The sequence below is a fragment of the Passer domesticus genome, chromosome 24 (assembly GCF_036417665.1).
Source record: "Passer domesticus isolate bPasDom1 chromosome 24, bPasDom1.hap1, whole genome shotgun sequence".
NCBI lineage: Eukaryota > Metazoa > Chordata > Aves > Passeriformes > Passeridae > Passer > Passer domesticus.
The window spans coordinates 1414439-1431507 of NC_087497.1; positions in this window are offsets into that span (position 1 = coordinate 1414439).

Genomic DNA, 17069 nt, shown 5'->3' on the forward strand with positions numbered 1-17069 from the left:
CACCAAAGCCACTCCCAGCACACCCAGGGACAGCCCCAAAGGTTGGTGTCCCCCCAGCATCTGTGGGAGCTCATTCCAGGATTTGGGAAGTGCTGCCACTGATCTGGGTCACAGCTCTTGGAGCTGTTCCTCTGCCCAAACTATTCAGGATTCTTTTCAGTTCCAAGATTTCAGCATTCCCAGGCTCTGGCACGTGCTGGAAGAGGACATGCAGTGGGTCAGGAGGCCTTGGAAGATATTCCCAGAGCAGCTGTGGCTGCCCCTGGACCCCTGGCAGTGCCCCAACGCCAGGCTGGACAGGGCTGGGAGCACCTGGGACAGTGGGAGGTGTCCCTGCCATGGCAGGGGTGGGATGGGATTTAAGGTCCATTCCCACCCAAAGCATTCCATGGTTCTGTGACTCTGAAGTGGGAAGGATCTAGAGAGGGAGGCAGAATCCCACATCCCTTAGGGAATGGCAGAGAGGAGTTCCAGCAGGGAAAGAAGTGGTGCAGGCACCTCCAGTAAAGTTCCAACAAGATTTTTTAGGAATATTTGTCCCAAAATCAGCCACTGGCTGGCCAGAGAATTTTCTGTGTCCAAGGTCAGTGCTGGGATTTGTCATCCTGAAACACCCAGGGAAGAGGGAATTTTAACACCAAGCACTGAGGACCTGCTGGGGCATCAGGAGAAATGGCCCCTTCATCCCAAAAAACCCCAGGGATGAGGATAAAGGGCTTGGATTCCTGGGAATGGCTCCTTCCATTCTGTGCTGTGTCCTACTGCAAGTAGATGAAACCTGACCCAAGCTTTGTTTTTAGGCCAGGCTTAAGTGTCCAGACACAGATGCTGGTCTGATCTCCACTTCTGATGTCTTCAAATTTCCATCAGAGAGGTTTTGGGAAGAATGGAATCCCTGCTCTCCTGACTGAGGAACATTCCCAGTGCACAGGGATTGGGAGCAGGGCAGGGTTTGGTGCCAAAATCAAAAGTTCAAAGCCAAAATCAGGTATGGGAGAGGAGTAGAGGCTCCCCTGGGGCTTGGAAAGTTTTGGAAGCACAGCTGGTGCTGCCCCAGCTGCAGGAGGTGAAGGGGCCTCTCATCCCACCTCGGGACCGAGGTTTCCATCCAGGATTGGTCCTGGAGGAGCCCAGCTCAGCCCAGCTCTGCCCTCCCAGAGCTGCTTTGGGCTCTCCCACCTCTGCTCACCCTGACAGTGAGTTCTGCAGTCCTTCACTAACAAGGCACAAAATGCCCAACAATCCTTCGCTATGAGGCCTTTTAAGGCTAAACTATCCAATTAAGAAATTACACCCAAAGTAGTTTTATTTTTAACCCAATAACTAATCACTCAAAGTCTGCAATGTGGACTTTTCTGTCCAATTACACAAAACCACCCAAACCCATGGAGAAGGGAGAAGGGAGGAGAAGAAGAAGAAGAAGAAGAAGAAGAAGAAGAAGAAGAAGAAGAAGAAGAAGAAGAAGAACAAGAACAAGAACAAGAACAAGAACAAGAACAAGAACAAGAACAAGAACAACAAGAACAAGAACAACAAGAACAAGAAGAAAAATAAGGTTCCCATAAATTCAAATCCCTGAGAGCTGAGGAGGCTCTGGAGCCCTTCAGAGGCAGAAAATTCCCTTGAATTCTCACCCCTCAGGTATTGAAGGGTTGAGGTGACTGTGAAACCTTTGAGAGGTTGAAATATTTCCTAAAATTCACACTTGAGGGGTTTGAGGTGGGTCTGGAACCCTCCAGAGGTTCTTCCCCATCCCAAAACAAAGCTCAGAAATCCCTTGGAGGATGCAGCTCTTCCTTCAGCCAGAGGGGCTGGGATAAACCTGGCTTTGTTGGGCTGAGGGGAGGGATAAGCCCTGCCCAGCAGCACTGTGGAGTCCTGCTGGAATTTTGATCATCCAGAAATTAAAAGGGACAAAAAATGATCATTGATCTCCGTTAAACAACACTTGAACCAAACCAGAGACCTGGAATCATCCCACAGCAACCAGGGTGGGGAATCGGCACCACACAAGAAGATGAATTCCAAGGAAACAACTTTTCCTGGGTTTCTTTGCCTGCTCTGAAGAAGAGTGTGTGTGAAAGGCAGCGCACAATCACTCTGGATTAGCAGACGAGTGATTAAACCCGGCCCAAGAACAAAGGCGGCTGATGAGGAGTGAGATTGGATTTAGGTCACACTCAAAGGCCGGGAATAAATCCCACCCTCAGCCCAATTAGGCGGGTCCTGATTGAGGAAGGGAAAGGGAAAAAAACATCTTGGGATGGGTTTGGGAGGATTTCCAGGCGAGCTTTAACTATTCCCTGCCCAAAATTCTGCAAAGGCTTTTCCAGGGGTTGGAATGAGACATGTGGGATGAGCAGAGCAGATCAAAAGGGTTTTTTTCCCATTAAAACCTGGAGCAGGTGAGGCTGTGGTTGCATCCTGCAGGAATATTCTCCAGAAGTGGGAATATTCCCTTAAATTCTCATCCCAGAGGAACTGGGGGTGTTGAGGTGGCTCTGGAGCCTTTCAGAAGTGGAAATATTCCCTAAAATTCCCAACCTTGAGGTATTGGAAGGACTTCAGGTTTTAATTCCAACTCAGCTGAGCTTCCCTTTGGAAAGCTCATCCTAAATCCCAAGGCGGGACTTTCCCTCGGAATTCCAGGCAGCCTGGCTGGGTCTGGGAAGAGTCAGGATCCTGGTTTTCTCCAGAAAACATATGGATTTTCCCAGGTTTGGATTTTCCAGAGATCCCCAAAGCACTTCCCTCTCCAAAGTACATTGGGCAGGAAGGATGGGAGTCAGGAAATCCTGGAGCTGCTCTGAGCATCAGAGCCTGAGGGATTCTCCCTGGCCATGGATTTCCTTTCATCTTTCCCATAAATCGGTCTCCAATGCCCTTTCCTGTTCCTTTCCTCTCCATACGCTCCAATCCCTCAAATTTCGGTACCAAATGACCATGGAACATCCTGTGCCATCCCTGGCTCAGCTGCCTGGGAAAAGGATCCCATTTTGGGCTGGGTGACATTTGGGAACTGTTGGGAGTGGAAAACCCCCAGTTCTTCCCATAAATGTTCCAGGATTAACCCAAAGCTGATGGATGGAAGGAAGGGAGGAAGGGAGGAAGGAAGTTTTAAGGTCCTTTCTAACCCAACCCATTCCCTCATTCTGGGATAAAATTCCCAGCCGGATCTCCTTTCTGAGCTTGCTCTGAGGTCAGAGGGGTTTTTACTGTTCTCTCCCTGCATATGACTTGGCAGCTCCCAAAATTGAATTTGAAACATCCTGAAAGTACCTGAGAAAATGTCAATTAGAGAAAACTCTGAAAACCTAACTTCTCATCCTTGTTCTTAGGAAATCCTGGGGATGAACTGCAGAAATATCAAGGTGAGGATGGAAAATCCCGAATCCCATGGAGGGAAAACTGCAGGGATGGTTTGGGGCTGTCCTCTGATAAAAATAGAGCAGGAACTCAACATCCTAAATAAAAGATGAGAGCAGGCAGGGAACAGCCAGGTGAGCTGAGGGAGGAGTTTATCCCAGGGGTCATTCCAGCACAATTCCTTTCCCACTGAAGGACATCTTAAACCCTGGATTGTCCACACCATGCCAGCCCTCAGGACACACTGAGGAAAGGAAACCAGCCCCGGAGCTCCCACCAGGATGAATTCACACCAAAGAGGACACGGAAAAGCAGCAGGAGGTGTCTGAGCTCCGGGGCAGTGACAAACCAGTGCTGACAGCCCGGCTCGCGCTGCCGTCACGCTCTCTGAGCACACATCCCACGGGATTTCCCTCTGGAAAGGGCCTGCCACCAGCTTTGCAGGAGGTTTGGATCCGAGAGGGATCAGGGGCAGCTCCCAGTGACTGGAGGAGGCTGCTCTGAGAGAAGATCATCCTCATCTTCCTCATGCCTGGAGCACTCTGGAGCTGCACCAAGCACTTTTTCTCAATCCTGAATTCCAGCTCAGTGAATTCCAGAGGTGAATTCCAGCTTTCAGAGCCAAAAGATTTGGGACAGGTGTGTGGCTGGCTTGGAGGAACTTTATGGAAGTCTTCCCTTCACAGGAATCCTCTCTCTGTGGAAATCTTCTCTTCATGGAAACCTTTCCTTCATGGAAACTTTCACTTCATGGAAATCTTCCCTACATGGAAATCTTCCTTTCACAGGAATCTTCCCTTCATGGAAATCTTCTCTTCATGGAAATCTTCTCTCTGTGGAAATCTTCAATTCATGGAAATTTTCAATTCAATGAAATCTTCAGTTCATGGAAATCTTCCCTTCACAGGAATCTTCCCCTCACAAGAATCTTCCCTTCATGGAATTCCTCCCCATCAATAAACGAGCTGATAATTCCATGCCGAACATCCCTGGGCAGCCCTTTCAGTGCTTACGGGTTCACTGTGGGATGAACCAGCCACGTTCCCCTGGTCCCTTCCCATCTCCCCTGAAATCCCATTGGGAAAAAGCCTGGAGGGGGCTGGGCAGCGCTGGGGAATAATGGGAATAAAAGGGAGGCAGGAGCCAGGCACTGGAGCTGGGATGTGTGGGGATGGATGAGCACAGGGAAAACCCCCAGGGGCTGCTGCAGCAGAGGTTGTAGGGGAAATGAGACACCCATGGGAATTTGTTCAGGGAGAAATCCTCCCCTAGGAGGGCTGCAGCCCCTCTGGAGCCATCCCAGTACAGCCTGGAAATGCTCCCCTGGAGAGGAGAAGGCTGCAGGGAGAGCTCAGAGCCCTTGCAGGGCCTGAAGGGCTCCAGGAGAGCTGCAGAGGGACTGGGGACAAGGATGGAGGGACAGCACACAGGGAATGGCTGCCACTGCCAGAGGGCAGCCATGGATGGGATCTTGGGAATTGGGAATTGTTCCCTGGCAGGGTGGGGAGGGGCTGGGCTGGAATTGCCAGAGCAGCTGTGGCTGCCCCTGGATCCCTGGCAGTGCCCAAGGCCAGGCTGGACTGGGACAGTGGGAGTGGCAGGGGTAGAATGGGGTTTAAGGTCCTTTCCAATCCAAACCATTCCAAGACTTAATATAATATACCATAGTGACTACAACACATGCATTTCAAAATTTCCAAAAATAATCAATTCTTTTCTGTGAGAATCAGCAATCAGATGGAAGCCGCAGTTCCTTCCTTCAGAATCCCACATCACAGACAGGAGCTCCTGACTCCACACAATTCCTGATCCAGTGACCTCTTTATGAGCCGGGGATACCGCTGGGAGCTGCCAGAGAGCCCAGCCCTGGCCAGGCTGCACAGACACTCCCACAGGGGAATTCCTGCTGGGATCAGCCCCACTCCTTGGCACACAGCAGGACCCTGGCACGTGCCTGAGCTGGGGACACTGCGATGGCACAGGGTGAGTCCCAGATGGGCTGGGAGTTTTCCAGGTGATGGAGTCAGGGATGGTTTGGGTGGGCATGGACCTCAAAGCCCATCCAATGCCACCCTTGCCATGGCAGAGACACCTCCCACTGTCCCAGGCTGCTCCAAACCTTTGCTGGAAACCACAAACCTTTATCAGGAACTCCAAACATTTATCAGGAACTCCAAACATTTATTGGGAACTCCAAATCTTTATTGGGAGCTCCAAAATTTCATTGGGAACTCCAAACCTTTGTCAGGAACTCCAAACCTTCGTTGGGAACTCCAAAATTTCATTGGAAACTCCAAACCTTTGCTGGGAACTCCAAACCTTTGTTGGGAAATCCAAACCTTCCTTGGGAACTCCAAACCTTCGTTGGGAACCCCAAACATTTATTGGGAACTCCAAACATATATTGGGTACTCCAAATTTTATTGGGAATGCCAAATTTTATTGGTAACTCCAAATAACCCCTCCCCAGCCCACATTCCTTGCTTTGGTGCCCCAGGGATGGCTGCTCTTCCCTGGATCCTGGAGTGGAGCAGGATGAGCTCAGCCAGCCCTGCCATCCCCACCCTCCCTGGGCCCGAGTGGGATGAATCCCTAGGTGTCACTTTTTGGGGGAATTTGCTCCTGGAAAATGTTCCTAAAAGCAAAATCCCCCTCCCAGGGGGTTCACAGCCAATCCCATGCCCCTGAGCCCCCTGAGCCTCCCTCCAGCTAAATCCCTGGAGCTGCAGGAAAAGGGAAAACTAAACCAGCTTCCCAGAGTTGTGTTGGGAAGCAGGAGATTCCCGTAAATCCTCAGCTTGACAGCCCTGCATAACTGGGGGTTCCCTCACTGTCCCGGGGGGATTTCAGCCCATCCAAGCCCACAGAAGCACAGCCCACGTTGCCTCTTAAATCCTGGAATTAGAGGAACAACTCCTGTTCCAGACAGATCCTATCCAAAAATACAGGGAAAAGAGAGGGAAAAAGACAAATATCCCTCAGGAAAAGGTGATTTTTTCCACCACACACACAGGAGGGCCCCTCCAGGGATTGGGCAGCAATGGAAACATCACATTTGGACAGGATTCTTTATCTGCTGTCCAATTAAATCCGTGGCCCGTTTAATCAAGGAGGGCAGAGCCAGGGCCGGTGGCTCCAGGGAGGTTCCATGGGAAGCAGGGCTTGTCTCTGGGAGTGGCAGGGAAGATGTATTCCAGGCTGAAGGCAGGCTGAAGGATTTGGAGGAGGGCACAAAAAAGAAGTTCCCCCACAGAAAAATATTGAGATTGTTCAAAGATGAACTGGGCCAGCTTTTAAATGTATTTATTTTCCGAGCAGAGAGAAATGCGTTGTTATTGATGGTTCTGCCCAAAAACAGGGCACAAAATTCCTGATGTGCTTAAAGGAGGAGGGGAAAATGCTGGGATGAGGGAGGTATCCTGTCAGGTGGAGTCTGGGAGGAGGTTTGGAATATTTGGTGAATCCCTGAGGGAGAAGGATTTTTTTCCTTGCTCCTTCCAGCAGCACCTGCTGGGAGGAAAAACAGGAGCAGCCCGCAGGTCCCACCTCTGGAAAATGCTTTGGATTCAGGGGTCCTTCCACAGGGACAAATATCCCAATGTTATAACAGCCAAGGAGCACAGAGGAACTACGGCAGTGTAAAAAATAAAATAAAATAAAATAAAATAAAATAGGCAAATAAAACCAGGGGCAAATAAAATAACCAGGGGGAAAAAAAATTGACCAGAAGGAAAAGCACAAAGAAAAATGCTTTGAACTCATCTGGATGGATAAATCCTTCCACAGGGAGAAATATCCTGATGTAACACAAGCCAAGGAATGCTGAGAAACTGGGGTAGAGTGGGGAACAAATAAAATCATCTAGGGGCAAAAAAAAAAAAATCTGCCCCAGCAGGAAAAGGACAGAGAAAAATGCTTTGCTGCCTGAAAATCCAAGCAGCCTCTGGGAGAGAAGCAACTGAATTTATCTTTATTTTAGAGATAAAGAAGAGGCTAAAATTCCTGTTGAACATGATCCAAAAAGGCAGATAATGCCCAGATTGCATCTCCAAAGTTTTATAGCCTTAAGCTGGAGAAGAAGGGGAAGGGCGAGCTCCTGGGGAGGGAGATTTGGGTTCAAGGAGGCAGATTTGGGTTCTGGGAAGGGAGATCTGAGTTCTAAGGAAGCAGATTTGTGTTCTGAGGAGGGAGATTTGGGTTCCAGGGAGGGAGATTTGGGTGGTGGGAAGGGAGATTTGAGTTCCAAGGGAAGGAGATTTGGGTTCCAGGGAGGCAGGTTTGGGTTCTGGGAAGAGAGATTTGGGAGGCAGATTTCGGTTCCAGGGAGGCAGGTTTGGGCTGCATGGAGCTGAGTCCAGTCTCTGGAATTTTTAATGTGCATATTGACTGGGGCTGTCTCAGTGAGGAGTTTAAGTAATCAGCATCTGGGAAAAAAAGTCTGGAGTAATTTGAACTGGCTGCAAGCAAAGGCAGCAGAAGGTCAGGGGGTGAACGTGGGCAAAAAGTGATGAGTGGGGCTGGAAAGGGACTGGGTTTGTGCAGGGCCAGAGGATTTCCTGACAATATCCCCTGTGTGTATTCCCTGGTTTTTTTCCCTGGTTTTATTCCCTGTTTATATTCCCTGCATCCCAGCCTGCTGCCTCCCCCCAAACCACAGCTGGGTGTGTGGGGGATGCTCAGCCCACACCAGTCCCAGAGTGCCAGGTTTTCCTCTCTTCCCAAGATCCATGAGATCCTCCAGGCTGTGAGAGGGGAAGGATCCTGTCCCACACAGACAGCGAGGTGATGGGTGATTCACAGAGATGGATTCTGATGGATTCCCCTGGAAGAAAATCCAAATCTCGGCTTCATCCCCTTTGTGCAGCCCAGAGGAGCCGTTAAGGGAACCCTTAACCTGCACTGATTTGGGGGATTCCACACCCAGCCCCATAGAACTTCTTTTTAAATACTGTTTAATGCTGTTGGCTTTGATGTTTCTCAGAGTCTGGCATGAGAGAAAGCATTTGGGAAAAACATTTTTGAGGGTTTTTCCCTGCTTTTTGTGGAGCTGTAGCACGAGGTTGCCCAGCACACAGCACTCTGGTGACCTGCTGGTGACAGGGAGGCTCCACAGCAGAGGAGGGGATAGAACCAGTTAGGAATGAGATTAAATGACCCACAATTGTGCAGCCAGGAGTGATCCCAGCTCCAGGCCCAGCTGTGCATCCAAGCCCCATCTGGAAGAGCTCTGCACCTTCTCTAAGAGCTCCAGCAGCTATGGCACCAACGTGGCCATGGGACACCACAGCCACAGAAGGGCAGATTTAATCCAGATTTGACATTAAACCAGCTTCAGCTCAGCCCATGCAGAAGCTAAATCACAGCCCAGTGACTGGGATCATCCCTTGAGCTCAGAGCAGCACCAGATTCCCAGTGCAGGGACATTCAGAAGCATCAAACCCCTCATGCTCAAATCCTCCCCAGGCCAAACCTAGAGCTGTTTCACCTCCCAGAGCTCATAGTTAATTCTCAGCAGCCCAGGGATCAATTTTACAAACTGAACTTTTCTCAGGTTTCAAGATGTGTCTGGGGTGTGTGCTCTGCCCCCACCTGTCAGAGCTGGGCAGGTCTCTGCTGTTCTTTGGGCACTTTTCTTTCTCTCTCCCACAGCCAATCCTCCCTCCAGGAGATCTCTGCTCTTCATGGCCACTGAGTGTCCCTGCATGGCTGAGAAAATTCCAGCATCCCACTGGGAGATGCTGCGCCCAGGGCAGGAGCCAAGCATTCCTACCTGGATCCAATCTGAGCCTGGAACAGCACAGCAGCCTTTGCCCACTGCATGCCCAGAGGAGCAGCTTTCTCCTGCCCTGCATTGCCAGAGGAAGAGCAGGCCCATCTGCAGCAGCCCTGGAGCTGCAGAGGAAAACTGCAGCCTTGTGCAGGATCCCTGCTCCAGCAGAAGCACAGCTGGCACTGCAGGAGGGCTGAGCCCCCATGGGATGGGACTGTGCCACCACCCTGACCCACAGGGGCTCAGCGCCTCTTCTCACTCTGGCAGGGTTGCTTTGTATTATTGCATTTGTATTGTTATTTCCGTAGTAAAGAGCTGTTATTCCTATTCCCATATCTTTGCCTGAGAGACCCTCTTAGCTTCAAAATTATAATAATTCAGAGGGAGGGGGATTGCATTTTCTATTTCAGGGGAGGCTCCTGCCTTCCTCAGCAGACACCTGGCTGTTCAAACCAAGACAGAACCCCAGAGGGTCAGGGCTGACCCCTTGGAATTTTCACCCCACCAAAGCTGAGCTACTTTTCCTGAGCTCTTCCCACAGCTTTTAACCCAGGATGCCTCAATCCAAGGAGGAAGCACTTGGAAAAATGAGAGCTGATGGAAACAGAGGCAGATTTAGGTGTTACAAAGAGGGGCAGCACCTCCACCCACCCCATAAAATCCCCGTTTCTATGGATTTCTTTGTGCTCAGCCGCTGGCACTCAGGAGCCACATCTGAGCATTCAAATCCCAATTTGTTCCAAGCGCAGCAGCCACGGGAATGCCTCATCCCATTCTCCAGCACCCCGGGATGCTCTCACAGCAAGCCAGGCACTGTTCTCAATTACAGGAGCGCCAATTCCCAGCTGAGCCCTCCGGGAGCAATGCTGGGAGCTGCTGGAATCACATCCCAGGATTTGCATGGGGAAGGATGACTGGGAAGCTGGGATGGGTCTGGCAGGAGTTTTTTCTAGATGTGATAGCCTGGTCAGAGACAGAGAAAGCTAGATAAGATTTCCCAGAATCAGCCTGGGAAGCTTTAGGGAGCTGGAGATAAACAGTGATAGCCAAATATTAAAACCACCTGCAGGTGGTGTTTTTCTAACAATCTGTTTTGCTGTTTTTCTCATAAAGTTGTTTACAAATGGGGTGTCTTGTTAATTAGCCAATCAGGTGAAATGCATTCATTAAATGACCAATCAGGTCCACCTGTAGAGAAATAAGATATGAAAGAAGAGAAGATGAAATAAAGGAGGCTTTTGCCACTTTGCCTTCTGATCTGACTCTGTGCCATCTCTGACTCAACACTGACAGTTTTTTGTCCCCAGGGCACGGGCTGGCAGAGGTTTGGCAAACCAAGCTTGCTCCCTTTTCCAGGATTTCTCTTTGGTTTTCAGAGGTAGTGACCCTAAACTTAAACCAAGCAGTTGTTTGTTTATTTCCATGAGAAAGCCTTGTGTCTACATATTTTAATATTCTTTAATGAAGTCAATGTTATAAATATGTCATGAACTAAAAACATATGGAAAAGCAAATTCCTTCTATCTGTTTTATTTCTTATCCTTCTCTTATAAAAGTTGAAATTATTTTATGTAAATTCATTGAGTGATGTAAAATTCAAAAGAGAAGGCACTATGCATTTACAGAATCAATACACAAACATTTCCCTTGTCTTTGTTTGATAGAAATGGTTACACTAACACATGTGTGTCTTGGTTTGAACAGCCAGGTATCTGCTGAGGAAGGCAGGAGCCCCCCTTGAAATGGAAAATGTAAACCTCCTTCCTCTGAATTATTGTAATTTTGAAATTAAGGGACTCTCAGGAAAAGATATGGCAGCAGGAATAACAGTTCTTTACAAGGAAAAAAAGTAAAACAAAAATGCAGTAATACAAACCAACACTGTCAGAGGAGGCGCTGAGCCCCTGTGGGTCAGGGTGGTGGCACAGTCCCATCCCATGGGGGCTCAGCCCTCCTGCAGTGCCAGCTGTGCTTCTGCTGGAGCAGGGATCCTGCACAAGGCTGCAGTTTTCCTCTGCAGCTCCAGGGCTGCTGGAGATGGGCCTGCTCTTCCTCTGGCAATGCAGGGCAGGAGAAAGCTGCTCCTCTGGGCATGCAGTGGGCAAAGGCTGCTGTGCTGTTCCAGGCTCAGATTGGATCCAGGTAGGAATGCTTGGCTCCTGCCCTGGGCGCAGCATCTCCCAGTGGGATGCTGGAATTTTCTCAGCCATGCAGGGACACTCAGTGGCCATGAAGAGCAGAGATCTCCTGGAGGGAGGATTGGCTGTGGGAGAGAGAAAGAAAAGTGCCCAAAGAACAGCAGAGAACTGCCCAGCTCTGACAGGTGGGGACAGAGCACACACCCCAGGTAAATCTGTCAGCCTAAGACAATGTGGGAAATGTCCCATCAGCACTGTGCTGCCTGCAGTCTGGTTCATTTGTGCAGTCACTGGAGGAGACTGGCTCAGCCCCTCGGGTGATTTGCAGAACTCCAGTGGGTGCCACTCGCTGCTTCCCAAGTCAATGATGCTTTGAAGTGCTGAATTCACCTTCAGCAAAGCTTTAGGCTGTCCGTGGCTCTGCTCCAGCTCATGTTGGCTTGCAAGGATTTGATAAAACCATTACTCTTGCACTTAATTGTCTGGTAACACTTGAGACGTGGGGGTTAGAAATTAATTTAGGTGAGGAATTAATTGAGTTAGGGTTGTGAATGGGAGCTCGTAGTGCTGTCCCTGCCACCATCCCACTGCCCGGGCTGGATGAATCCCTTCCTGCCTCCATCACCAAGGCTGAGCTCCAGCTGGGAGCGCCGGCATCAAAGGCAGAGCAGTGCCGGCTGCACTTGAAAGGCAAAATCGCTGGGAAAACACCAACCTCCCTTCCCCCTTCGGGAACACCCCCGACCCCATCCAGCCGCAGCGCTGGCGCTTCAAACGGAGCCACCACCGCCCTTGGCTGGCTCCAGTTCCATGCGGAGCCCTTCCCGAGGCTTTCCCGGCCCCACAGAGCTCCCTTTGAGCCGGGAATGCAATGGGATCAGCCCAGAGCCCACAGCAGGAGCTGCTCTGGGATCCCTTAAAGCCCCCGGGGCTCAGCCCCGCACCCACTGCTCCCCTGCTCCCAGTTCCATGGGCTGGGAGGTGCCAGGGGAGCTGGGAATGCCAGGTTTGGGGTCCCCCGTGCCCCACAGGTTTTTCCCCGCAGCATTTCCCTGCTGCTGCTTTCCAACACCCCAAACTGCTGGGAAAACCCCATTTGCTGCATTTCCCTGATCCATCTGTATTCCAGAGGGAGCTGCTGAGCCCCAGCCCCTGCACCTTTCGCCTGCCCAGTGCCCGAAGGTCCCTGGCATGGCATCCTCATGGAATGGTTTGGGTTGGGAAGGACCCTAAAGCCCATCCCATTGCCAAGGGCAGGGACACCTCCCACTATCCCATGCTGCTCCAAGCCCCATCCAAGCTGCCTTGGACAATTCCAGAGGCATCCACAGCTTCTCTGGGCACCTGCTGTGTCCCTGATCCTTTTTATACCATCCCACATCATTAGTTCCATGGATAAGCAATGTGGTAGGGTTGGATTTGGGGTTCATTCCCTGTTTTTCCCTTGTTTTCCAGAGAAGTCAGGAGGAGGGATGGCTGCATCTCCTCACCATCCTCCCTCACAAGCTGCTGGCAGAGTCCCTGCCATGAGTTACATCCACATGGGGGGTTTGGGAAGAGAAATTCCACCTGGGATGTGGCTCCAAGATGTGTAGATCAGGAAGTGACTGAGGAATGGCCCTTTTGGGATCACAGGAACAGACTCCAAAGCAAATCCCTCTCCAAGGCTTGACATGAAAAGCGGCAGTTTGGGGGCCTGGTGTTCAAAGCTGGTTTTTCCCCAGGATCCTGGCCAGGAATGAGAGGAATTCCACATGGGTGGCAGGGATGTGGTGAGACTGGGAGCCAAATGTCTGGGAAGAGGCATCTCCCTCTGAGCATCCTTATTCGAAAGGGTTCCGGAGTCACTCGGTACTGGGGGATAAATCCAGGCAGAGCCAGGAGCCATCCCTGCCATCCCAGTGAGATAAATCCAGGCTTTACCCAAAGTCCAGGAGCCATCCCTGCCATCCCAGTGAGATAAATCCAGGCTTTACCCAAAGTCCAGGAGCCATCCCTGTGGGATAAATCCCAGTGGGATAAATCTGGGCTCCCCAGCAGATCCAGGAGCTGCTGTCCCAGTGGCATTCCCAGAGCTGTTCCTGCAGGTCACTTTTGAAGACAATTCAGGATCAGGCAGGCATCACTTGGTCCCTCTTGTTTTCCAAGCATCTCTTGTTTGGGAAACATCAGGAAAGGTCCCAGCACAGCAGCTCCCTGAGCATCCCATGCCAAAGGCAGGAAATCCCAGCCACATGGAAAAGGCTCAGAAGGTTTTTGTTGTGTTGCTGGTGGGAGTCTTGTTCCCCCCACCACAAAAAAAAAAAAAAAAAAAAAAAAAATCAAGGAAGAATCTCCTTTTATTTTCCAGAACTGCCCCAGATGTTGTGGTTTGGGAATTTTATTTTTTTTTTCTTGTGGAAGTGTCTGGTTTCTGTCATGGTTGTTGGAACCTGCTCAACTCACCCAGAGTGAGGCTCCAAAAATGTCCAAAGGGGTCTGGAGAGCGGGAAGGGAAGGGAAGGGAAGGGAAGGGAAGGGAAGGGAAGGGAAGGGAAGGGAAGGGAAGGGAAGGGAAGGGAAGGGAAGGGAAGGGAAGGGAAGGGAAGGGAAGGGAAGGGAAGGGAAGGGAAGGGAAGGGAAGGGAAGGGAAGGGAAGGGAAGGGAAGGGAAGGGAAGGGAAGGGAAGGGAAGGGAAGGGAAGGGAAGGGAAGGGAAGGGAAGGGAAGGGAAGGGAAGGGGCACTTTCTGCTGTCCCACGTTGCTCCTGTCTATTCACCTGCAGAGGAGAAGGCTCCAGGGAGAGCTCAGAGCCCTGGCAGGGCCTGAAGGGGCTCCAGGAGAGCTGCAGAGGGACTGGGGACAAGGATGGAGGGACAGGACACAGGGAATGGCTGCCACTGCCAGAGGGCAGCCATGGATGGCATCTTGGGAATTGGGAATTGTTGCCTGGCAGGGTGGGGAGGGGCTGGGCTGGAATTGCCAGAGCAGCTGTGGCTGCCCCTGGATCCCTGGCAGTGCCCAAGGCCAGGCTGGACACTGGGGCTGGGAGCACCTGGGACAGTGGGAGGTGTCCCTGGCAGGGCAGGGGTGGCACTGGAGGGGCTTTGAGCTCCTTTCCAACCCAAACCATTACAGAGTTCCATGACCTTATAGGAGAAGTGGCTGCAGCATGGAGAAGAATTTAAGGATCTGAATAAGGGTTTTTTCAGAGCAGAAGTGGAAGGTGAGATGGGAAGAGTGTGATCCAAAATCCTTTTGGGTGGAGCAGGAGAACAAGGAACACACTCTGGACATCCCACAGCAATCGGGGCTTTGTGCTCCCTACCCAAAGCACCCTCCAGGTTCTCCTATGGAGATGTGCAGACCTCAGAACATCAGGTTTGGGACATCCCTCCCCAGGGCACCACTTCTCAGGTGACATCCACCCCTCTCCCAGGGAACAGGGGCAGGAGGAGAGGGAACAGCCTCAGGCTGGGCCAGGGCAGGCTCAGGGTGGTTATTTGGGAAGAATTCTCCATGGAAAGGGCTGTCCAGGCAGGGCAGGGGTGGATCCCCATCCCTGGAGGGATTTAACAGCCCTGTGCCTGTGGCACTTGGGAACATGGTGGGGACATGGTCAGCGCTGGCCTTGGCAGGGTTAAAGGCTGGACTCCCTGATCTTTTCCAAGCTGAAGGAGTCCGTGATTCCAAGACACACAGAAAAGAAATCCCTGAAAACCAGCTGGTTTTTGAGCTTTTTCACAGATTCTGGCTGCTCTTGCCCTGTTTTGGATTCCAAGGGTTGGGCCAGAGCCCCAGAAGTTCCTTGGGGAACAGTAATGTGGGTTCAGCCTGAAAGCTGAGCCCCACTGGGCACAGGACCTGAGGTTCCCAGCAGGAATCGACTCCAGACCAGCCCTGCCAAGAGGAAACCTCGGCTCCAGCTCAGGGAGCAGCAGAAGGAGTCGTTCCCATTCCCATCTGCATCCCCAGCTGATGTCAGGAGGGAAAATATTGGATTAGGGGGATTGGAGAGAAATCCCTGTCTGGGCCTCAGTTTTCCAAAGAAACAGCTCAGCCCAAAAGCCTAAAACTCACAAAAACTCCTGGTTTCAGCAGGATTTTTAGGATTTTGCTCAAAAAAATTCCCTCTCTGTCCCAAATGCCTGCTGTTGCCCTCTTCCAGCTGCTCCCTGGGGGCACTGCAGGTCCCTCACAGCCCCTCCTGTGACCCAGGTGTAGCGATTTGTCACCGCCTCGGCTGCTGGGAGCCCTGTCATTATCCAATTACCCTGAAAGCTCTTTGAGCTGCGGCCACACCAAGGGAAAATGCAAATCAAGGTGTTAATTCCCGGCATCTAAAAATAGCCAGCAGAGCCGGGAATGTTTGCAGGAGACACAGGTGAGGGAATAAGGGGAGAAAAAAAAGCACATTTCCAACAGGTTCAGTAATTCAAATCCGAGCTGGAATTCCTGCAGAATGCTCCAGACAGGGCAGGAAGGGGCATCTGAGTTCTTCTCCTGCTGCCCCTCAAATTCTCTGTCAGGGTGGGGGATCCTGCCCATTCCCAGGGCATTCTGTGGGAATCCATGGGGGGGTTTCAAAAGGATCAAATCCCCCATTTGTCGACCTTGGGCTGCAAAGCTGCAACATTCCTGGCAAAAGTCCCTCCTGCCCTGTGAGGAACATCCCAGGGATTGTTTAATGCTGTGATGGGCAGCTGGAGTGGACGTCTCCACACGGAGATCTCATCTCACATTCCCAAAATGAGCTCCTGCCCTGTTTAAGGGTTTTGGGAGGGGGGGGATCCAGCTGGATCTTGAGGGGTCCAGCAGGTGTCTCAAGCACTTCCAAACTTCCCCAGGTGTGTTGTTTAAAGGGAATGCTGAGGATTTTGGGGGTGGAAGGATCACCCAGCAGCTCCTCCTGCCAGGTCAGTTTGGACAGACCTGGAGAGATCCCCAGGCTGTGAGAGAAGGGAGGTGTCCCCCACCTCTGTCAGGAGGCTTTCCTAAAGAATCAACAAATCACAGAACCATGGAATGGTTTGGGTTGGAAGGGACCTTAAAGCTCATCCCATTCTTGCCATGGCAGGGACACCTCCCACTGTCCCACGTGCTCCCAGCCCAGTGTCCAGCCTGGCCTTGGGCACTGCCAGGGATCCAGGGGCAGCCACAGCTGCTCTGGCAATTCCAGCCCAGCCCCTCCCCACCCTGCCAGCCAGAGTTCCTTCCCAGTATCCATCCCTGCTCCTGGTTTGAAGCCTTCCCGTGACTCAGTTGGCAGAATCCAGGGAGAAATCCCATGGGAATGCCAGGAATCCTCATCCATGGTGGGAGCAATGCTCACCTTTCCCTCTGGAATTCATTGAATTCTGGGAGGAAATGGGGTGGGAGCTTTATCAGGAGCAGCTGTTCCCATTCCCCATTCCCAGAAACTCTGTGGGGATGGGAGAGGGTTACAAAAACTGGGGGAGGTAGGATCTGCTCAGAAGGTTTGGATTTGATCTAAGTGGGAATTCTGTGATGGGTTTTGTCTTTATTAGAGTTATAATTATCATTGTTTTGTTCCAGGCAGCAGCTCAGGCTCCCCATTATTTTTAATTGGCTTCGTTCCTCGTTAGATCGAACACAGATTCGTCAGCGGGCACAATTCCTCATGGAATGCAAATCCAGGCACCAAATGTCCGGGCTCCAACAGTCCTGGATAAACACTGAGTGTTTCTATAGTGGGAAATACTCCCTTAGGGAATTCTCTGTCCTCGGGGATGTAGGACACGGGGCAAACTGTCCTGTCCCTGCTCAGGGATGGATTCAGCCTCGGGAAGAACAAT